Source organism: Alosa sapidissima, chromosome 12, assembly GCF_018492685.1.
Source record: "Alosa sapidissima isolate fAloSap1 chromosome 12, fAloSap1.pri, whole genome shotgun sequence".
Lineage (NCBI taxonomy): Eukaryota > Metazoa > Chordata > Actinopteri > Clupeiformes > Clupeidae > Alosa > Alosa sapidissima.
This window is the reverse complement of record NC_055968.1, coordinates 11,919,308-11,936,023: the sequence shown is the minus strand read 5'-3', so window position 1 is coordinate 11,936,023 and position 16,716 is coordinate 11,919,308. Positions and strand designations below refer to the sequence as shown.

General features: G+C 45.4%; 1 long non-coding RNA gene and 19 other non-coding genes across 20 annotated transcripts; all 20 read left to right on the top strand.

The window, feature by feature from the left end:
* The first annotated feature begins 568 nt into the window (after positions 1-568).
* LOC121678006 lies at positions 569-2,124 on the top strand. The gene is made up of 3 exons (XR_006021131.1): positions 569-741; positions 831-904; positions 1,391-2,124. It is a non-coding gene; the product is annotated as an uncharacterized LOC121678006 (long non-coding RNA).
* A 7,541-nt stretch (positions 2,125-9,665) lies between these two features.
* Positions 9,666-9,737, top strand: trnag-ucc. Its single transcript has one exon. It is a non-coding gene; the product is annotated as a tRNA-Gly (tRNA).
* A 95-nt stretch (positions 9,738-9,832) lies between these two features.
* On the top strand, positions 9,833-9,914 carry trnal-aag. Its single transcript has one exon. It is a non-coding gene; the product is annotated as a tRNA-Leu (tRNA).
* Positions 9,915-10,051: 137 nt separating this feature from the next.
* Positions 10,052-10,133, top strand: trnal-uag. The gene has a single exon. It is a non-coding gene; the product is annotated as a tRNA-Leu (tRNA).
* Positions 10,134-10,872: 739 nt separating this feature from the next.
* Positions 10,873-10,954, top strand: trnal-uag. Its single transcript has one exon. It is a non-coding gene; the product is annotated as a tRNA-Leu (tRNA).
* A 739-nt stretch (positions 10,955-11,693) lies between these two features.
* Positions 11,694-11,775, top strand: trnal-uag. The gene has a single exon. It is a non-coding gene; the product is annotated as a tRNA-Leu (tRNA).
* A 353-nt stretch (positions 11,776-12,128) lies between these two features.
* On the top strand, positions 12,129-12,200 carry trnag-ucc. The gene has a single exon. It is a non-coding gene; the product is annotated as a tRNA-Gly (tRNA).
* A 95-nt stretch (positions 12,201-12,295) lies between these two features.
* trnal-aag lies at positions 12,296-12,377 on the top strand. The gene has a single exon. It is a non-coding gene; the product is annotated as a tRNA-Leu (tRNA).
* Positions 12,378-12,514: 137 nt separating this feature from the next.
* Positions 12,515-12,596, top strand: trnal-uag. Its single transcript has one exon. It is a non-coding gene; the product is annotated as a tRNA-Leu (tRNA).
* A 353-nt stretch (positions 12,597-12,949) lies between these two features.
* On the top strand, positions 12,950-13,021 carry trnag-ucc. The gene has a single exon. It is a non-coding gene; the product is annotated as a tRNA-Gly (tRNA).
* A 95-nt stretch (positions 13,022-13,116) lies between these two features.
* On the top strand, positions 13,117-13,198 carry trnal-aag. The gene has a single exon. It is a non-coding gene; the product is annotated as a tRNA-Leu (tRNA).
* A 137-nt stretch (positions 13,199-13,335) lies between these two features.
* trnal-uag lies at positions 13,336-13,417 on the top strand. The gene has a single exon. It is a non-coding gene; the product is annotated as a tRNA-Leu (tRNA).
* Positions 13,418-13,770: 353 nt separating this feature from the next.
* trnag-ucc lies at positions 13,771-13,842 on the top strand. Its single transcript has one exon. It is a non-coding gene; the product is annotated as a tRNA-Gly (tRNA).
* A 292-nt stretch (positions 13,843-14,134) lies between these two features.
* Positions 14,135-14,216, top strand: trnal-uag. Its single transcript has one exon. It is a non-coding gene; the product is annotated as a tRNA-Leu (tRNA).
* Positions 14,217-14,569: 353 nt separating this feature from the next.
* trnag-ucc lies at positions 14,570-14,641 on the top strand. Its single transcript has one exon. It is a non-coding gene; the product is annotated as a tRNA-Gly (tRNA).
* Positions 14,642-14,955: 314 nt separating this feature from the next.
* trnal-uag lies at positions 14,956-15,037 on the top strand. Its single transcript has one exon. It is a non-coding gene; the product is annotated as a tRNA-Leu (tRNA).
* A 353-nt stretch (positions 15,038-15,390) lies between these two features.
* On the top strand, positions 15,391-15,462 carry trnag-ucc. The gene has a single exon. It is a non-coding gene; the product is annotated as a tRNA-Gly (tRNA).
* A 749-nt stretch (positions 15,463-16,211) lies between these two features.
* trnag-ucc lies at positions 16,212-16,283 on the top strand. Its single transcript has one exon. It is a non-coding gene; the product is annotated as a tRNA-Gly (tRNA).
* A 95-nt stretch (positions 16,284-16,378) lies between these two features.
* trnal-aag lies at positions 16,379-16,460 on the top strand. The gene has a single exon. It is a non-coding gene; the product is annotated as a tRNA-Leu (tRNA).
* Positions 16,461-16,597: 137 nt separating this feature from the next.
* On the top strand, positions 16,598-16,679 carry trnal-uag. Its single transcript has one exon. It is a non-coding gene; the product is annotated as a tRNA-Leu (tRNA).
* Positions 16,680-16,716: the final 37 nt, after the last annotated feature.

The following is a 16,716-nucleotide window of genomic DNA, read 5'->3' as shown; positions in this document are numbered from 1 at the left end:
GCTGATAGTTGGTAATTGGGCCTATTACCTGGACCCAGGGCCTGCCCCACTCAGGTGCACGCACTCTCATACACAGACAGGATCATGCTTGCTCTTAGTACATGCTTTATCAACTAGCTGTAGAATATAGCTTTGCACAATTAACTTACAAATATTGCATATAGCAATAATATAAGCTCAGATAACTAGCTTATATTAGCTTATTATATTAGCATACATTGCAAATTTACCATTAGTAGGCCTACGTTACTTGGTTACTATAATATTTTGTCAGTAATCGACTGATAGTAACAAACTTTCAGCTTACCTCAATTAGCTTTTTCACTGCGAGCTTTTGAAAGCCATAGCTCGTGGTACTTGGGTGCGCAGAGCTTGCAGCAGTGCATCCGAAAGGAGTTGTTTTTGCATCCAACCATTTCGAAAAGTTCTTCCAGGGATGTATAAGTATTGGCTGGTCTTCCTGGCTACCAACCTCTTCGCTAGTGCTTGTGTAACCCACATGGATAGCCAACTTGCCCATTGTGATGTACCAATAATTCTTTGGTGACCCCTAGAGGGCGCACGAGACAGGCTCAAACAATCAAATAATAATAAACAACTGCTACTACAAATTAGAGACAGACGTCGGAACGGATAACTAACGATACAGAAAGAAAGAAGAAGAATATTAATCAAAACAAGAATAATATTGACCAAACAGAAATCAAACACATTTCTTTTGATCGAAAAGCTTCAATCCTGGTGAGTCGCTAACCCCAAATAATTATTTATTATGTAGGTTGCCAAGTCACTTAACAAAGACAACGTTATTATCCTGATAACTGTTACAGATACACCACTTCCTGAACAAAGACCTCGTTGGACAATCGTAACAGATCGAAACATATTAATCACTTGAATCCTGGTGAGCTAGTAATTTTTTTAATGTTTATCTTGTAATCGTATTTTTTCTATGTTGTGCTAACCTAAGCTAAGCCACCTACACTGGAGACTAATGACCCTAAATACACCCTAATGTATTTTTCGTGAGTGATATACTTTTTAAAAACCAGTCAGGACAACCTCTTAATGAGATCGATTTTATAATGTATGACGTTACAAACAATTTAGGATTTAAAACAAAAAAAAAAAGGTATCCTGTGTTTGTTATTCTGGGAAGCCAAAGTGCTGGTTAGCTGTCTGCGCTCTGCGGTTACCATGTGAACCCATAGCAACCAAACAAACTGGTAACGTAAATGGATTCATGGAAATAATATTCTGAACTTTAGCATTTTATGAACTTGGTTGACCTCAGTACTATGGTTATGATATGCCTATGATAGTTTTATTATAGAAATGATTAAGAAGGAGATCCATTGCATTAATTAGTATTCTGTACAATTTTGTACAGACTGTTTTTTTGATTACCCTTTCAACCACTCCTTGACCTACGCCTTGGATACCTCGAATTTCCTGCTGTGATACCCTTCCCTGGACCATTTGTGTCTACGCCTTGGATACCTTGAATTCCCTGCTGTGATACCCTTCCCTGGACCATCCTCATAGCCATTCTTCCTTGCAATATTCCCAGAAATTGAACCCCTGCCTTCATCCACTTTCCACCCAGTGACTGTGGTAGGATCTGGGCAAATACACCCACACCCACGGACTGTGACATTAAGGAATTACATCCACCACTATTTTTTTATTTAATTATTCATTTTGAGTGCACTCTCTTTTATTTTTGGGGTTTATGTTTATTTTGTTATTTTAAGTTCAGAGATCTCAAGGGAATTATTTAATGAAAAGTTACCTAAGTGCCGGCACTTCTGATAAACTGATATTATAGTTATATGTTAAGAATTGTATTTTTATTGTATAAGAAAAAGTGATTTAACGCCATAAGTATATAAATCAAATAAGTAGCAATAGTAATAAATTGAATATAGAGTCAAATAAAATAGTATAACATATAACGATTAAAATAGATCAATAAATAAAGGGTATATCAAATAGGGTTTAAATAGACTATAAATAGATTTTAAATAGAATATCAATAATACAGTCAAATGAAATAGTAAATATATATATATTACAATAGTTTTTTATATTTCCACTGCTACCTTAGAATAGAATAATAAATGATTGCATAGAGTGAATTGAATGATATTTGAATGTTAAAATAAATATATTTTGTATTTAAAGAAGAATCTTTGAGAGTGGTGTGTTGTCTTGGGGTGAGTCATTGAACTGTGGTCTAGTAATAACCTAATACCCAGGGGGCAAAGGGGGTTTAGATGACATGGGCTGCTGTAAAAGGTTGTTATATAAAAATGAAATCTATGATGTCTGAGGATCACAACCTGGGTGGACAACCCGGTCAACAAGCTGCTGGAAACTTGCAATTAGGGTCAAAACAATGCTACCTCAAATTCTGCTTTAACTCCCCGGAATCACCCAATCATGCTAAAAAGGTTTAATTATATCCATGAATCCTGGGCCATATCTCCCTGATACTTTATGCTAGAAACAAACTGAGCACACCTTTCAAAAGAGTGGAAGATAGGCTTTCATCTGGAGCCTTGATTGTACATGTAATTAGAATGTAAGAGTTAACAATGCCTCTTAATTCATAGGTATACAAATATATTTATACATATTTAAAGAACATTCCATTATATTCGGTAGCATTCTTTTCCCTTTGTTGTTAAAATAAACAAAATACCATGTGAAGTTAACTTTTACAGATGAAATAATATTTTGATCATTTTACTAACCAGACTTCAGACCCATTAACACATTTAGAGGGAATTCAATTTCAAGCCTATGATTGCCTATCAAGTCAAACAAGATCCAAGAAAGGTTTACTGTTAATCTGTTAACTGATGTGAATTGTAGTACAGCTCTGTTTCTATACAGTAGGCCTACATAGTTTGCATATTTATGCAAGATCTGTTATTTGTATTATAATGTCTAGTATTTCTAATATTCTTTCACAAGTGGGATAGCTTTATTTATTCTATCGAAATTAAAAAAAAGGATTTCAGGATTTGGGGTTAGGCGGGTTATTCTGGAGTTCAATCCAGGTGTTTGGAGTGTAAGATAGACAACTAAATGTTGAAAGACTAAAACACACAGGAGTCATGTGTGGAGTAGTTTTTTTTAAAAAAAATACTGATTAAAACAGTTACATTAAGCAGCAATTTGTAAAACAAAACAAAAAACAATTAATGAAACAGGCAAACAGATTACAATTCAGGGTGATAACTAATTTCTGTAATAATGTTTTTACCATTTGTTTAGCTGTTTTCAGAGTCACTGCTGCTGTTGCTGCTCTGTAGTGTTTCAGCAGATAGATAGATAGATAGATCCCCAGGGGAAATTCAAGGTCTCAGTAGCATACAGACATCACACACACATTCACTAACAGCAGAAAAAAGAAATTAATGGTATATAATATAAAAAAAAACAACTAAGCAATAAGGACAGTAGAAGATAAAGAATATACTAAAATACAAATTATACTTAATAACAGTTAATCTAAATCAATTCTAAAAACAGTGATTTATCAACAGGCGCTTGCAATGACTGAGGCAGGGACTGAGCCTGTGATTCTCTGTGCATAGAAAGGTAAGGTGCTCTGTGTGAGTGAGTGTCATGGTGATGGTGCAAATGAATAAGTCCAACAGTGCAACAGTGCAAGAATAAAGTCTAGAGACCAGCATAAAATAAGTATGGACATATCAGCGAGTATAGGCAAGGTAATATAAAAAACTATAGAAAAAACTATATCTATCTATCTATCTATATTAGGACTTGAGAAATGAAGTGATGTCTTGATGTCTTTCACAGTGTTGGAACTTGTCCGAGGCGTAGACTCAAGTTAAAGATGTGCTTCAGTGGCTTCCCCAGTTCAGCAGCACAGGCCTTGAGTAGCCTTGGACACAGTCTGTCAGGCCTTCTTGGGGTTTCTTTAGTTGAATTCTTACTTGATCTGGTGTGATGATGGGGGGTGTGGGGAGGGGGAGGGGTGCATCTGGGATCTGTGTGCGATTGCTGTTGACTGAAGTCATTGTCACCTCATTGTTCGTGATCGCTATGAGGGGGAGGGGTGCAATATCCAGTGATGGTGGGGGTATGATAGCCTGTGATGTGGAGGTGAGTGTTGCACTGGTATTGAGGGGGTGTGGGGGTGCATGGGGGCTGGGGAATGACCACCTCCTTGATGTCCCTGTCAAGGATGCCAGAGTCGTGGACACCTCAACAGGCACAGGCAAGGAGGCGTCAGGTGGGGGCAGGGCGTGAGGTGATGGTGGCTTAGGTTGTTGGGTGTCACTGGGATGCAGAGCTGGAGAGACTGGGAGGTGGGGGTAGGGCAGGCACGCAAACAAGAGCAATGTCTGAGTCAGCAGGGGGTGGTGGACAGACCACTGCCATTGGAGCTGGAGCAGGGCAGTCAAACCTGTTGTAGAAGTGGTTCAGCTGGTTCACCCTGTCCAGGTCCCCCTCAACAGAGCTGTTGCTCTTCTTCAGGCCCCTGGCAAAGGCATCCTATGTAGCATGGAATTGCCCTCTTTGCACAGGAGCAGCTCTTCTGACAACCCTTAACACAACCACATGATATTGCCATGGCCATTGACACAGGCCAGGCAGGCTGTGTAGATGGAATTGAAAATGCTTGGCCCTCATCCAGAGACCATCCAAAATGTCTGATTCATCATTATTATAGTGTTCATATTAATAGCGACTTGAAATACAACCCCAAAACAGAAAAAGTTGGGACGTTGTGCAAAATGCAAATAAAAACTAAATGTGATAATATACAAGTCTCGTAAACCCATATTTAGCAGCAAAAAGGACACAAACAACATAATGTTGAAAATGAAAATTTGGACTATTTCATGGAAAATATATGTTCATTTTGATGCCAGCAACATGTTTCAAAAAAAGTTGGGACGGGAGCATGTTTATCACTGTACTGCTTCACCTCTTCATCTAACAAAATTCTGTAAATGTTTAGGAACTGAGGAGACTATTTGCTAGAGTTTTGAGAATGAACTCTAGCAAATAGTCATTACTACACGATTTCAGTTGTTCAACAGTATGGGGTATTCTTAGTCATGCTTTCCATTCCATTATGCACCTAATTTGACAAATCTGAACTGCAGACAGGCCATTTTAGCACCTGGACTCTTTCTAAATACTATTTAAATATGTGCAGAATTCATTTGGCCATTGTTTTCCTGAAATATTCAAGGTCTTCTCTAGAATAGATATGGCAGTATATGTTGCTCAAAACCTGTATACATCTTTCAGAATTGATTGTGCTTTGCCAAATGTGCAAGATGCCCATGCTGTAGGCACTAATGCTCCTCCACACAGTCATAGATGTTGGGTTTCGAACTGAGCACTAAAACAAGTTGGATAGGTTGGATACATGGATAGGCCCTCTCCTCTTTAGCCCAGATGAGTCCATGATTTCCAAAAACAATGGCAAATGTTGATTGGTCTAACCACAGGACCTTTTTCCATGTTACCTCAGTTCATTTTAAACAAGCTTTTGGTTGTTAGAATTTTACAATGACAGGTGTAGAAACAGGTCTGGTGTTGATGCAGTGCCATCTGAGGTCCAGAAGACCACGACCATCCAATGTGTTTTTCAGCTCCTTCCCTTGTCCTGTAGATGATGGACCCCCCAAATAGGCTACTTCACAATTTCATCTTAAGAAGCATTAAAATGGCATTGTTTCATCATTTGTGTGATGAATACCCGTACATCTTTACTTCTAAGAGACCCTGCTGGGATGCTCTTTTTCATACCCAATCATGTTGCCAGTTACCCTAATTAGTTTTCTTTATCATTACACACCTTTTCCAGCATTTTGTTATCCCTGTCCCAACTTTTTTTGAAACATGTTGCTGGTATCAAATTCAAAATTAAAATATATATTTCATGAAATAGTCAAATTTGTCATTTTCAACATTTGATATGCTGTCTGTGTCCTTTTTTCAAGTAAATATGAGTTTAAGAGATTTGCAGATTATTACATTCTGTTTTTATTCACATTTTACACAACGTCCCAGGTTTTTCTGTTTTGGGTTGTAATTGTTTTATAATGAAAATTGAAAAGCACTTAGGCTACCATGAAATTTCTCAACCTTGATTTCGCCAGCTTCTCGATATTTTATCGCTGCCGATGTCTTTGCAGTCCACAGCAGCAATAAGTGGTTATTTATTGCCTTCTAGTGGTGAAATGAAAATCCAAGTAGCCTAGCCTATTTTACATGGGATTTTCAACAATACAGGAAGTAGCGTTAACATAATCGTGCACCACTGCAGAAGAAGACGTTGTGTTTTTGATGTGTTTGTGGACTAAGTTTGTGCATAGTAAAAGTGCAAGGATACAAAGACAGAACCGACTGATATCTTATTTATGGACTGTTTTACAAGATCACCTTTTCGGTAAGTAGTATACGTAAAACTATTTGATCAATCAAAACTATTTTCTTTGCAGCAGGCTAAGCTAGAACTAGTGCTAGTGGAGAAACATGGATAATTAGCAACAGAAGTTCAAAGTCTTTCAATGTAACGTTACATAATCACAACTATATTTCATACTGCTTGTACAATCAAGATATCGTTTGAAAGCTGTATTCCCGTTGTGTTGGTAGGGCTGTAGATTTCACAACTAAAATGATATATAGCAGAGATATGAAAGCAGTTATGGATGATGGCATTTGATCGCGGCTGCTAGCTGCCATAGGGAACTGCAAAGAGCTTCAAAAGCTATTTTTTTGCGGGGGGGACATGCATACTTTTAACACATCCTACAAGTTTCCAGCAGCTTGTTGACCGGGTTGTCCACCTAGGTTGTGATCCTCAGACATCATAGATTTCATTTTTATATGACAACCTTTTACAGCAGCCCATGTCTGATTTCGTAAAAAACGGGTGTTTTGCCCCCTGGGTATAAGCCAGTCTCCTCTTGAACCTAGAGTTTAGAACTAGACTGTTCCTGCACAAGCACAGGCCTTCCCTCGTCGTGCGGGTTACACTTGGTTGGGACATTTCGCTTAAGTTCTCTTCTCTGCCATGGACATCTTTGTAGGCTACTTCGCTACATTTATAGTATTTTGCTATGTCCTTGTTGGAGTGTAATGGTTTGAGAGAGGTTATATATCCTAATCAGTTTTGGAGAATGTGTGTTCCCTCACCAAAAAGTTGGAAAGCATTTTAAACACCTTTTGCCCACTTACTAGCACATTAAGATTGCTACAAAATAATAATAACAATAATAATAATAACTAGAAATGAAATGCCAGAGGAATTACAATAGTGGATGGAAAGCTGCTGGCTTAATGTTGGTGGGGAGATTCCTGGAAAAAAAAAATTGAATCACTTAATCTTTGAGTTCATACAAACCCTCGTACCAAAAAACCTTGTGTGTCAAGGCGTTCTTGAGATATAACACTCAAGGTGTTTTTGACCTTGACATTCAACCTTTGACCTCCAACATCCATTCACTTCATCTTTGAGTCCATACAAACACTCATACCAAATTTCAGGCATGTATGTCAAGGCATTCTTGAGATATCGCGCTCAGAGTATTCATGGAATTGACCTTTGACCTCCAACATCAACTCACTTCATCTTTGTGTCCATACAAACACTTGTACCAAATTTGAAGCATATGTGTCAAGCCGTTCTGGAGATATAACACACCTGTGCCTGTGACACCTGTGCCAGTGTTCTGATTAGCTCAGGAACTACTCTGGGAGCTTAACAAGCGCAGCTGGCTTTAGGCCATTATGACATCACAGCCTCCATTCAAGTCTATGGGGGGGGGGCAGATGAAAAGGAGTCAGGTCTCAGGAAAAGCGGAGTCAGATGAAAAATTCTCAGATGAAAAGGTTTCAGGAAAACAGGTATTTCTGTTAACTGGTACAACAAGCAAAGTTATTTGTGATATAATAGGCTACGAAATAGTTGTTTTATGAAAGCTAGTTGACTCATGTAGTTCAACTATATTTATTTAATAATTAGTAAGAAAAAAAAAGATTTCTACCGTAATTTCCTGTGATTTAAATATTTAAATATTTCAAGGCGCTATTGCGCTGCACGGCCACCAGATGACGCCATTTCACTGCTTGCTTTTCCATCCAAAAAACGTGCAGTGAAATGCCGCTATCTAGTGGCATGAAGCTGTAAGTGGTTCGCACACTAGTGATTAGACAAAGGGTGTGTTCCAAACAGGAGACAGCTGCCTACTGCCTCCCTCCCTACATAGAGAGCTGTCTCACTAGACATGACTTTGGATTAAATGCATCTTTTAAAAATGAGCGTAGCACTCTAGAATCTTTGGTTAACACTACGGTATGATGTTAGCAAAGGCCTGACGTTAAACTAAATTAGCTTACGTAAGCTAGCAGGCTAACGGTATAAATTAGTTTTACGGCCGGCATATATATCAGACCAGACGCTATTAATGGTTACAACAATGGCATAATCAGATAGTAAATTGTTTATTTCTAATCTGTAATCTGCAAATCTAAGCAAAATAAGATCACACAAATTACATTTTAAACAGATTCAGCAGCCATTACTGATGTCATCCGCCATGTTTGTTTACCTTTCACAGCTGTTTCAGACGTTGCCGCAAGGGATTATGGGTAGGAGGCAGCATGAAGTGTGCATCGATGCTGCCTTCAAAAATGACCGTTATTTGGGAATTCTAAGATATCTTAAAAGGCAGCAGAATTTGTTTTTTCGGTTTCGAACCGCACTTGCTGCCTTGCTCCCCAGTTAGATATCTTAAAAGACAGCAACTTTACCCGTTTCGAACACACCCAAAGTCTTACAAAAAAGGAGCAACTAATTTTAATAGAGCAAGAGCAGACTTTTCTGCCATCCAGCAATTATCAATGCTGGATAATGCAGTGCTCTCTCTTTAATTAAAGTCCTCTTTACTAAGCCCCGAAGGCCTCCGGTCTCACTACGACATTTGCGCCTCCTCATTCCTGTGAAAACACAGGGTAGCGTGGCCGAGCGGTCTAAGGCGTTGGATTAAGGCTCCAGTCTCTTCGGGGGCGTGGGTTCGAATACCACTGCTGCCATTATGACCAGCAGTGCAAGAAGAGATGGCTTTGCCCCCAAAACCAATGGGTGAATGACAGTCATGTCGCCTGTCTTCTCTAGCCATCTCGCTAACAGAAGTGAGGAATTCTTCCCTTCTGAGGGTTTTGCCCTGTGGGGTAGTGTAGCCGAGCGGTCTAAGGGGCTGGATTTAGGCTCCAGTCTCTCTGGAGGCGTGGGTTCAAATCCCACCACTGCCATTATCTTCTGATTTGCGAAGACCGAGCCTGTCCTTTTATCAGGGCCTCGTGAGCAAATGTCGACGTCCCTCTCCGCGTTTGCCGCAAGTCTTGGGATTCTGAGCCACGCCCCGCTTGCAGTGTCTGGAGGTGACCGAATTGGAGCAAGCTTTTTGATACAGCTGTTGCCTCCACTTCCAGAGACGCCTTGCGGTTTGAAAGTTGCTACTCTTGTGCCGAGCTAGCAAAGGCTATGCCAGTCTGTTGAACTGCCTGCTTCACAGGGCTAAAAAATATGTCGGGACTGCAAAGGGCCTGACTGATAGGCCTACTTTGGCTTAGCCTTGTTGCAAAGGCTTTTCTCCATCAGTGTGGCGTTGGTGGTATAGTGGTTAGCATAGCTGCCTTCCAAGCAGTTGACCCGGGTTCGATTCCCGGCCAACGCAGAGCTCTCTCTTTAATTAAAGTCCTCTTTACTGAGCCCCGAAGGCCTCCGGTCTCACTACGACATTTGCGCCTCCTCATTCCCGTGAAAACACAGGGTAGCGTGGCCGAGCGGTCTAAGGCGCTGGATTAAGGCTCCAGTCTCTTCGGGGGCGTGGGTTCGAATCCCACCGCTGCCATTATGACCAGCAGTGCAAGAAGAGATGGCTTTTCCCTCAAAACCAATGGGTGAATGACAGTCATGTCGCCTGTCTTCTCTAGCCAGCTCGCTAACAGAAGTGAGGAATTCTTCCCTTCTGAGGGTTTTGCCCTGTGGGGTAGTGTGGCCGAGCGGTCTAAGGCGCTGGATTTAGGCTCCAGTCTCTCTGGAGGCGTGGGTTCAAATCCCACCACTGCCATTATCTTCTGATTTGCGAAGACCGAGCCTGTCCTTTTATCAGGGCCTCGTGAGCAAATGTCGACGTCCCTCTCCGCGTTTGCTGCAAGTCTTGGGATTCTGAGCCACGCCCCGCTTGCAGTGTCTGGAGGTGACCGAATTGGAGCAAGCTTTTTGATACAGCTGTTGCCTCCACTTCCAGAGACGCCTTGCGGTTTGAAAGTTGCTACTCTTGTGCCGAGCTAGCAAAGGCTATGCCAGTCTGTTGAACTGCCTGCTTCACAGGGCTAAAAAATATGTCGGGACTGCAAAGGGCCTGACTGATAGGCCTACTTTGGCTTAGCCTTGTTGCAAAGGCTTTTCCCCATCAGTGTGGCGTTGGTGGTATAGTGGTTAGCATAGCTGCCTTCCAAGCAGTTGACCCGGTTTCGATTCCCGGCCAACGCAGAGCTCTCTCTTTAATTAAAGTCCTCTTTACTGAGCCCCGAAGGCCTCCGGTCTCACTACGACATTTGCGCCTCCTCATTCCCGTGAAAACACAGGGTAGCTTGGCCGAGCGGTCTAAGGCGCTGGATTAAGGCTCCAGTCTCTTCGGGGGCGTGGGTTCGAATCCCACCGCTGCCATTATGACCAGCAGTGCAAGAAGAGATGGCTTTGCCCTCAAAACCAATGGGTGAATGACAGTCATGTCGCCTGTCTTCTCTAGCCAGCTCGCTAACAGAAGTGAGGAATTCTTCCCTTCTGAGGGTTTTGCCCTGTGGGGTAGTGTGGCCGAGCGGTCTAAGGCGCTGGATTTAGGCTCCAGTCTCTCTGGAGGCGTGGGTTCAAATCCCACCACTGCCATTATCTTCTGATTTGCGAAGACCGAGCCTGTCCTTTTATCAGGGCCTCGTGAGCAAATGTCGACGTCCCTCTCCGCGTTTGCTGCAAGTCTTGGGATTCTGAGCCACGCCCCGCTTGCAGTGTCTGGAGGTGACCGAATTGGAGCAAGCTTTTTGATACAGCTGTTGCCTCCACTTCCAGAGACGCCTTGCGGTTTGAAAGTTGCTACTCTTGTGCCGAGCTAGCAAAGGCTATGCCAGTCTGTTGAACTGCCTGCTTCACAGGGCTAAAAAATATGTCGGGACTGCAAAGGGCCTGACTGATAGGCCTACTTTGGCTTAGCCTTGTTGCAAAGGCTTTTCCCCATCAGTGTGGCGTTGGTGGTATAGTGGTTAGCATAGCTGCCTTCCAAGCAGTTGACCCGGTTTCGATTCCCGGCCAACGCAGAGCTCTCTCTTTAATTAAAGTCCTCTTTACTGAGCCCCGAAGGCCTCCGGTCTCACTACGACATTTGCGCCTCCTCATTCCCGTGAAAACACAGGGTAGCTTGGCCGAGCGGTCTAAGGCGCTGGATTAAGGCTCCAGTCTCTTCGGGGGCGTGGGTTCGAATCCCACCGCTGCCATTATGACCAGCAGTGCAAGAAGAGATGGCTTTGCCCTCAAAACCAATGGGTGAATCACAGTCATGTCGCCTGTCTTCTCTAGCCATCTCGCTAACAGAAGTGAGGAATTCTTCCCTTCTGAGGGTTTTGCCCTGTGGGGTAGTGTGGCCGAGCGGTCTAAGGCGCTGGATTTAGGCTCCAGTCTCTCTGGAGGCGTGGGTTCAAATCCCACCACTGCCATTATCTTCTGATTTGCGAAGACCGAGCCTGTCCTTTTATCAGGGCCTCGTGAGCAAATGTCGACGTCCCTCTCCGCGTTTGCTGCAAGTCTTGGGATTCTGAGCCACGCCCCGCTTGCAGTGTCTGGAGGTGACCGAATTGGAGCAAGCTTTTTGATACAGCTGTTGCCTCCACTTCCAGAGACGCCTTGCAGTTTGAAAGTTGCTACTCTTGTGCCGAGCTAGCAAAGGCTATGCCAGTCTGTTGAACTGCTTGCTTCACAGGGCTAAAAAATATGTCGGGACTGCAAAGGGCCTGACTGATAGGCCTACTTTGGCTTAGCCTTGTTGCAAAGGCTTTTCCCCATCATTGTGGCGTTGGTGGTATAGTGGTTAGCATAGCTGCCTTCCAAGCAGTTGACCCGGGTTCGATTCCCGGCCAACGCAGAGCTCTCTCTTTAATTAAAGTCCTCTTTACTGAGCCCCGAAGGCCTCCGGTCTCACTACGACATTTGCGCCTCCTCATTCCCGGGAAAACACAGGGTAGCGTGGCCGAGCGGTCTAAGGCGCTGGATTAAGGCTCCAGTCTCTTCGGGGGCGTGGGTTCGAATCCCACCGCTGCCATTATGACCAGCAGTGCAAGAAGAGATGGCTTTGCCCTCAAAACCAATGGGTGAATGACAGTCATGTCGCCTGTCTTCTCTAGCCAGCTCGCTAACAGAAGTGAGGAATTCTTCCCTTCTGAGGGTTTTGCCCTGTGGGGTAGTGTGGCCGAGCGGTCTAAGGCGCTGGATTTAGGCTCCAGTCTCTCTGGAGGCGTGGGTTCAAATCCCACCACTGCCATTATCTTCTGATTTGCGAAGACCGAGCCTGTCCTTTTATCATGGCCTCGTGAGCAAATGTCGACGTCCCTCTCCGCGTTTGCTGCAAGTCTTGGGATTCTGAGCCACGCCCCGCTTGCAGTGTCTGGAGGTGACCGAATTGGAGCAAGCTTTTTCATACAGCTGTTGCCTCCACTTCCAGAGACGCCTTGCGGTTTGAAAGTTGCTACTCTTGTGCCGAGCTAGCAAAGGCTATGCCAGTCTGTTGAACTGCCTGCTTCACAGGGCTAAAAAATATGTCGGGACTGCAAAGGGCCTGACTGATAGGCCTACTTTGGCTTAGCCTTGTTGCAAAGGCTTTTCCCCATCAGTGTGGCGTTGGTGGTATAGTGGTTAGCATAGCTGCCTTCCAAGCAGTTGACCCGGGTTCGATTCCCGGCCAACGCAGAGCTCTCTCTTTAATTAAAGTTCTCTTTACTGAGCCCCGAAGGCCTCCGGTCTCACTACGACCTTTGCGCCTCCTCATTCCCGTGAAAACACAGGGTAGCGTGGCCGAGCGGTCTAAGGCGCTGGATTAAGGCTCCAGTCTCTTCGGGGGCGTGGGTTCGAATCCCACCGCTGCCATTATGACCAGCAGTGCAAGAAGAGATGGCTTTGCCCTCAAAACCAATGGGTGAATGACAGTCATGTCGCCTGTCTTCTCTAGCCAGCTCGCTAACAGAAGTGAGGAATTCTTCCCTTCTGAGGGTTTTGCCCTGTGGGGTAGTGTGGCCGAGCGGTCTAAGGCGCTGGATTTAGGCTCCAGTCTCTCTGGAGGCGTGGGTTCAAATCCCACCACTGCCATTATCTTCTGATTTGCGAAGACCGACCCTGTCCTTTTATCAGGGCCTCGTGAGCAAATGTCGACGTCCCTCTCCGCGTTTGCTACAAGTCTTGGGATTCTGAGCCACGCCCCGCTTGCAGTGTCTGGAGGTGACCGAATTGGAGCAAGCTTTTTGATACAGCTGTTGCCTCCACTTCCAGAGACGCCTTGCGGTTTGAAAGTTGCTACTCTTCTGCCGAGCTAGCAAAGGCTATGCCAGTCTGTTGAACTGCCTGCTTCACAGGGCTAAAAAATATGTCGGGACTGCAAAGGGCCTGACTGATAGGCCTACTTTGGCTTAGCCTTGTTGCAAAGGCTTTTCCCCATCAGTGTGGCATTGGTGGTATAGTGGTTAGCATAGCTGCCTTCCAAGCAGTTGACCCGGGTTCGATTCCCGGCCAACGCAGAGCTCTCTCTTTAATTAAAGGCCTCCGGTCTCACTACGACATTTGCGCCTCCTCATTCCCGTGAAAACACAGGGTAGCGTGGCCGAGCGGTCTAAGGCGCTGGATTAAGGCTCCAGTCTCTTCGGGGGCGGGGGTTCGAATCCCACTGCTGCCATTATGACCAGCAGTGCAAGAAGAGATGGCTTTGCCCTCAAAACCAATGGGTGAATGACAGTCATGTCGCCTGTCTTCTCTAGCCAGCTCGCTAACAGAAGTGAGGAATTCTTCCCTTCTGAGGGTTTTGCCCTGTAGGGTAGTGTGGCCGAGCGGTCTAAGGCGCTGGATTTAGGCTCCAGTCTCTCTGGAGGCGTGGGTTCAAATCCCACCACTGCCATTATCTTCTGATTTGCGAAGACCGAGCCTGTCCTTTTATCATGGCCTCGTGAGCAAATGTCGACGTCCCTCTCCGCGTTTGCTGCAAGTCTTGGGATTCTGAGCCACGCCCCGCTTGCAGTGTCTGGAGGTGACCGAATTGGAGCAAGCTTTTTCATACAGCTGTTGCCTCCACTTCCAGAGACGCCTTGCGGTTTGAAAGTTGCTACTCTTGTGCCAAGCTAGCAAAGGCTATGCCAGTCTGTTGAACTGCCTGCTTCACAGGGCTAAAAAATATGTCGGGACTGCAAAGGGCCTGACTGATAGGCCTACTTTGGCTTAGCCTTGTTGCAAAGGCTTTTCCCCATCAGTGTGGCGTTGGTGGTATAGTGGTTAGCATAGCTGCCTTCCAAGCAGTTGACCCGGGTTCGATTCCCGGCCAACGCAGAGTTCGCTCTTTAATTAAAGTCCTCTTTACTGAGCCCCGAAGGCCTCCGGTCTCACTACGACATTTGCGCCTCCTCATTCCCGTGAAAACACAGGGTAGCGTGGCCGAGCGGTCTAAGGCGCTGGATTAAGGCTCCAGTCTCTTCGGGGGCGGGGGTTCGAATCCCACTGCTGCCATTATGACCAGCAGTGCAAGAAGAGATGGCTTTGCCCTCAAAACCAATGGGTGAATGACAGTCATGTCGCCTGTCTTCTCTAGCCAGCTCGCTAACAGAAGTGAGGAATTCTTCCCTTCTGAGGTTTTTGCCCTGTAGGGTAGTGTGGCCGAGCGGTCTAAGGCGCTGGATTTAGGCTCCAGTCTCTCTGGAGGCGTGGGTTCAAATCCCACCCCTGCCATTATCTTCTGATTTGCGAAGACCGAGCCTGTCCTTTTATCATGGCCTCGTGAGCAAATGTCGACGTCCCTCTCCGCGTTTGCTGCAAGTCTTGGGATTCTGAGCCACGCCCCGCTTGCAGTGTCTGGAGGTGACCGAATTGGAGCAAGCTTTTTCATACAGCTGTTGCCTCCACTTCCAGAGACGCCTTGCGGTTTGAAAGTTGCTACTCTTGTGCCGAGCTAGCAAAGGCTATGCCAGTCTGTTGAACTGCCTGCTTCACAGGGCTAAAAAATATGTCGGGACTGCAAAGGGCCTGACTGATAGGCCTACTTTGGCTTAGCCTTGTTGCAAAGGCTTTTCCCCATCAGTGTGGCGTTGGTGGTATAGTGGTTAGCATAGCTGCCTTCCAAGCAGTTGACCCGGGTTCGATTCCCGGCCAACGCAGAGCTCTCTCTTTAATTAAAGTCCTCTTTACTGAGCCCCGAAGGCCTCCGGTTTCACTGCGACATTTGCGCCTCCTCATTCCCGTGAAAACACAGGGTAGCGTGGCCGAGCGGTCTAAGGCGCTGGATTAAGGCTCCAGTCTCTTCGGGGGCGGGGGTTCGAATCCCACTGCTGCCATTATGACCAGCAGTGCAAGAAGAGATGGCTTTGCCCTCAAAACCAATGGGTGAATGACAGTCATGTCGCCTGTCTTCTCTAGCCAGCTCGCTAACAGAAGTGAGGAATTCTTCCCTTCTGAGGGTTTTGCCCTGTAGGGTAGTGTGGCCGAGCGGTCTAAGGCGCTGGATTTAGGCTACAGTCTCTCTGGAGGCGTGGGTTCAAATCCCACCACTGCCATTATCTTCTGATTTGCGAAGACCGAGCCTGTCCTTTTATCAGGGCCTCGTGAGCAAATGTCGACGTCCCTCTCCGCGTTTGCTGCAAGTCTTGGGATTCTGAGCCACGCCCCGCTTGCAGTGTCTGGAGGTGACCGAATTGGAGCAAGCTTTTTCATACAGCTGTTGCCTCCACTTCCAGAGACGCCTTGCGGTTTGAAAGTTGCTACTCTTGTGCCGAGCTAGCAAAGGCTATGCCAGTCTGTTGAACTGCTTGCTTCACAGGGCTAAAAAATATGTCGGGACTGCAAAGGGCCTGACTGATAGGCCTACTTTGGCTTAGCCTTGTTGCAAAGGCTTTTCCCCATCAGTGTGGCGTTGGTGGTATAGTGGTTAGCATAGCTGCCTTCCAAGCAGTTGACCCGGGTTCGATTCCCGGCCAACGCAGAGCTCTCTCTTTAATTAAAGTCCTCTTTACTGAGCCCCGAAGGCCTCCGGTCTCACTACGACCTTTGCGCCTCCTCATTCCCGTGAAAACACAGGGTAGCGTGGCCGAGCGGTCTAAGGCGCTGGATTAAGGCTCCAGTCTCTTCGGGGGGGTGGGTTCGAATCCCACCGCTGCCATTATGACCAGCAGTGCAAGAAGAGATGGCTTTGCCCTCAAAACCAATGGGTGAATGACAGTCATGTCGCCTGTCTTCTCTAGCCAGCTCGCTAACAGAAGTGAGGAATTCTTCCCTTCTGAGGGTTTTGCCCTGTGGGGTAGTGTGGCCGAGCGGTCTAAGGCGCTGGATTTAGGCTCCAGTCTCTCTGGAGGCGTGGGTTCAAATCCCACCACTGCCATTATCTTCTGATTTGCGAAGACCGAGCCTGTCCTTTT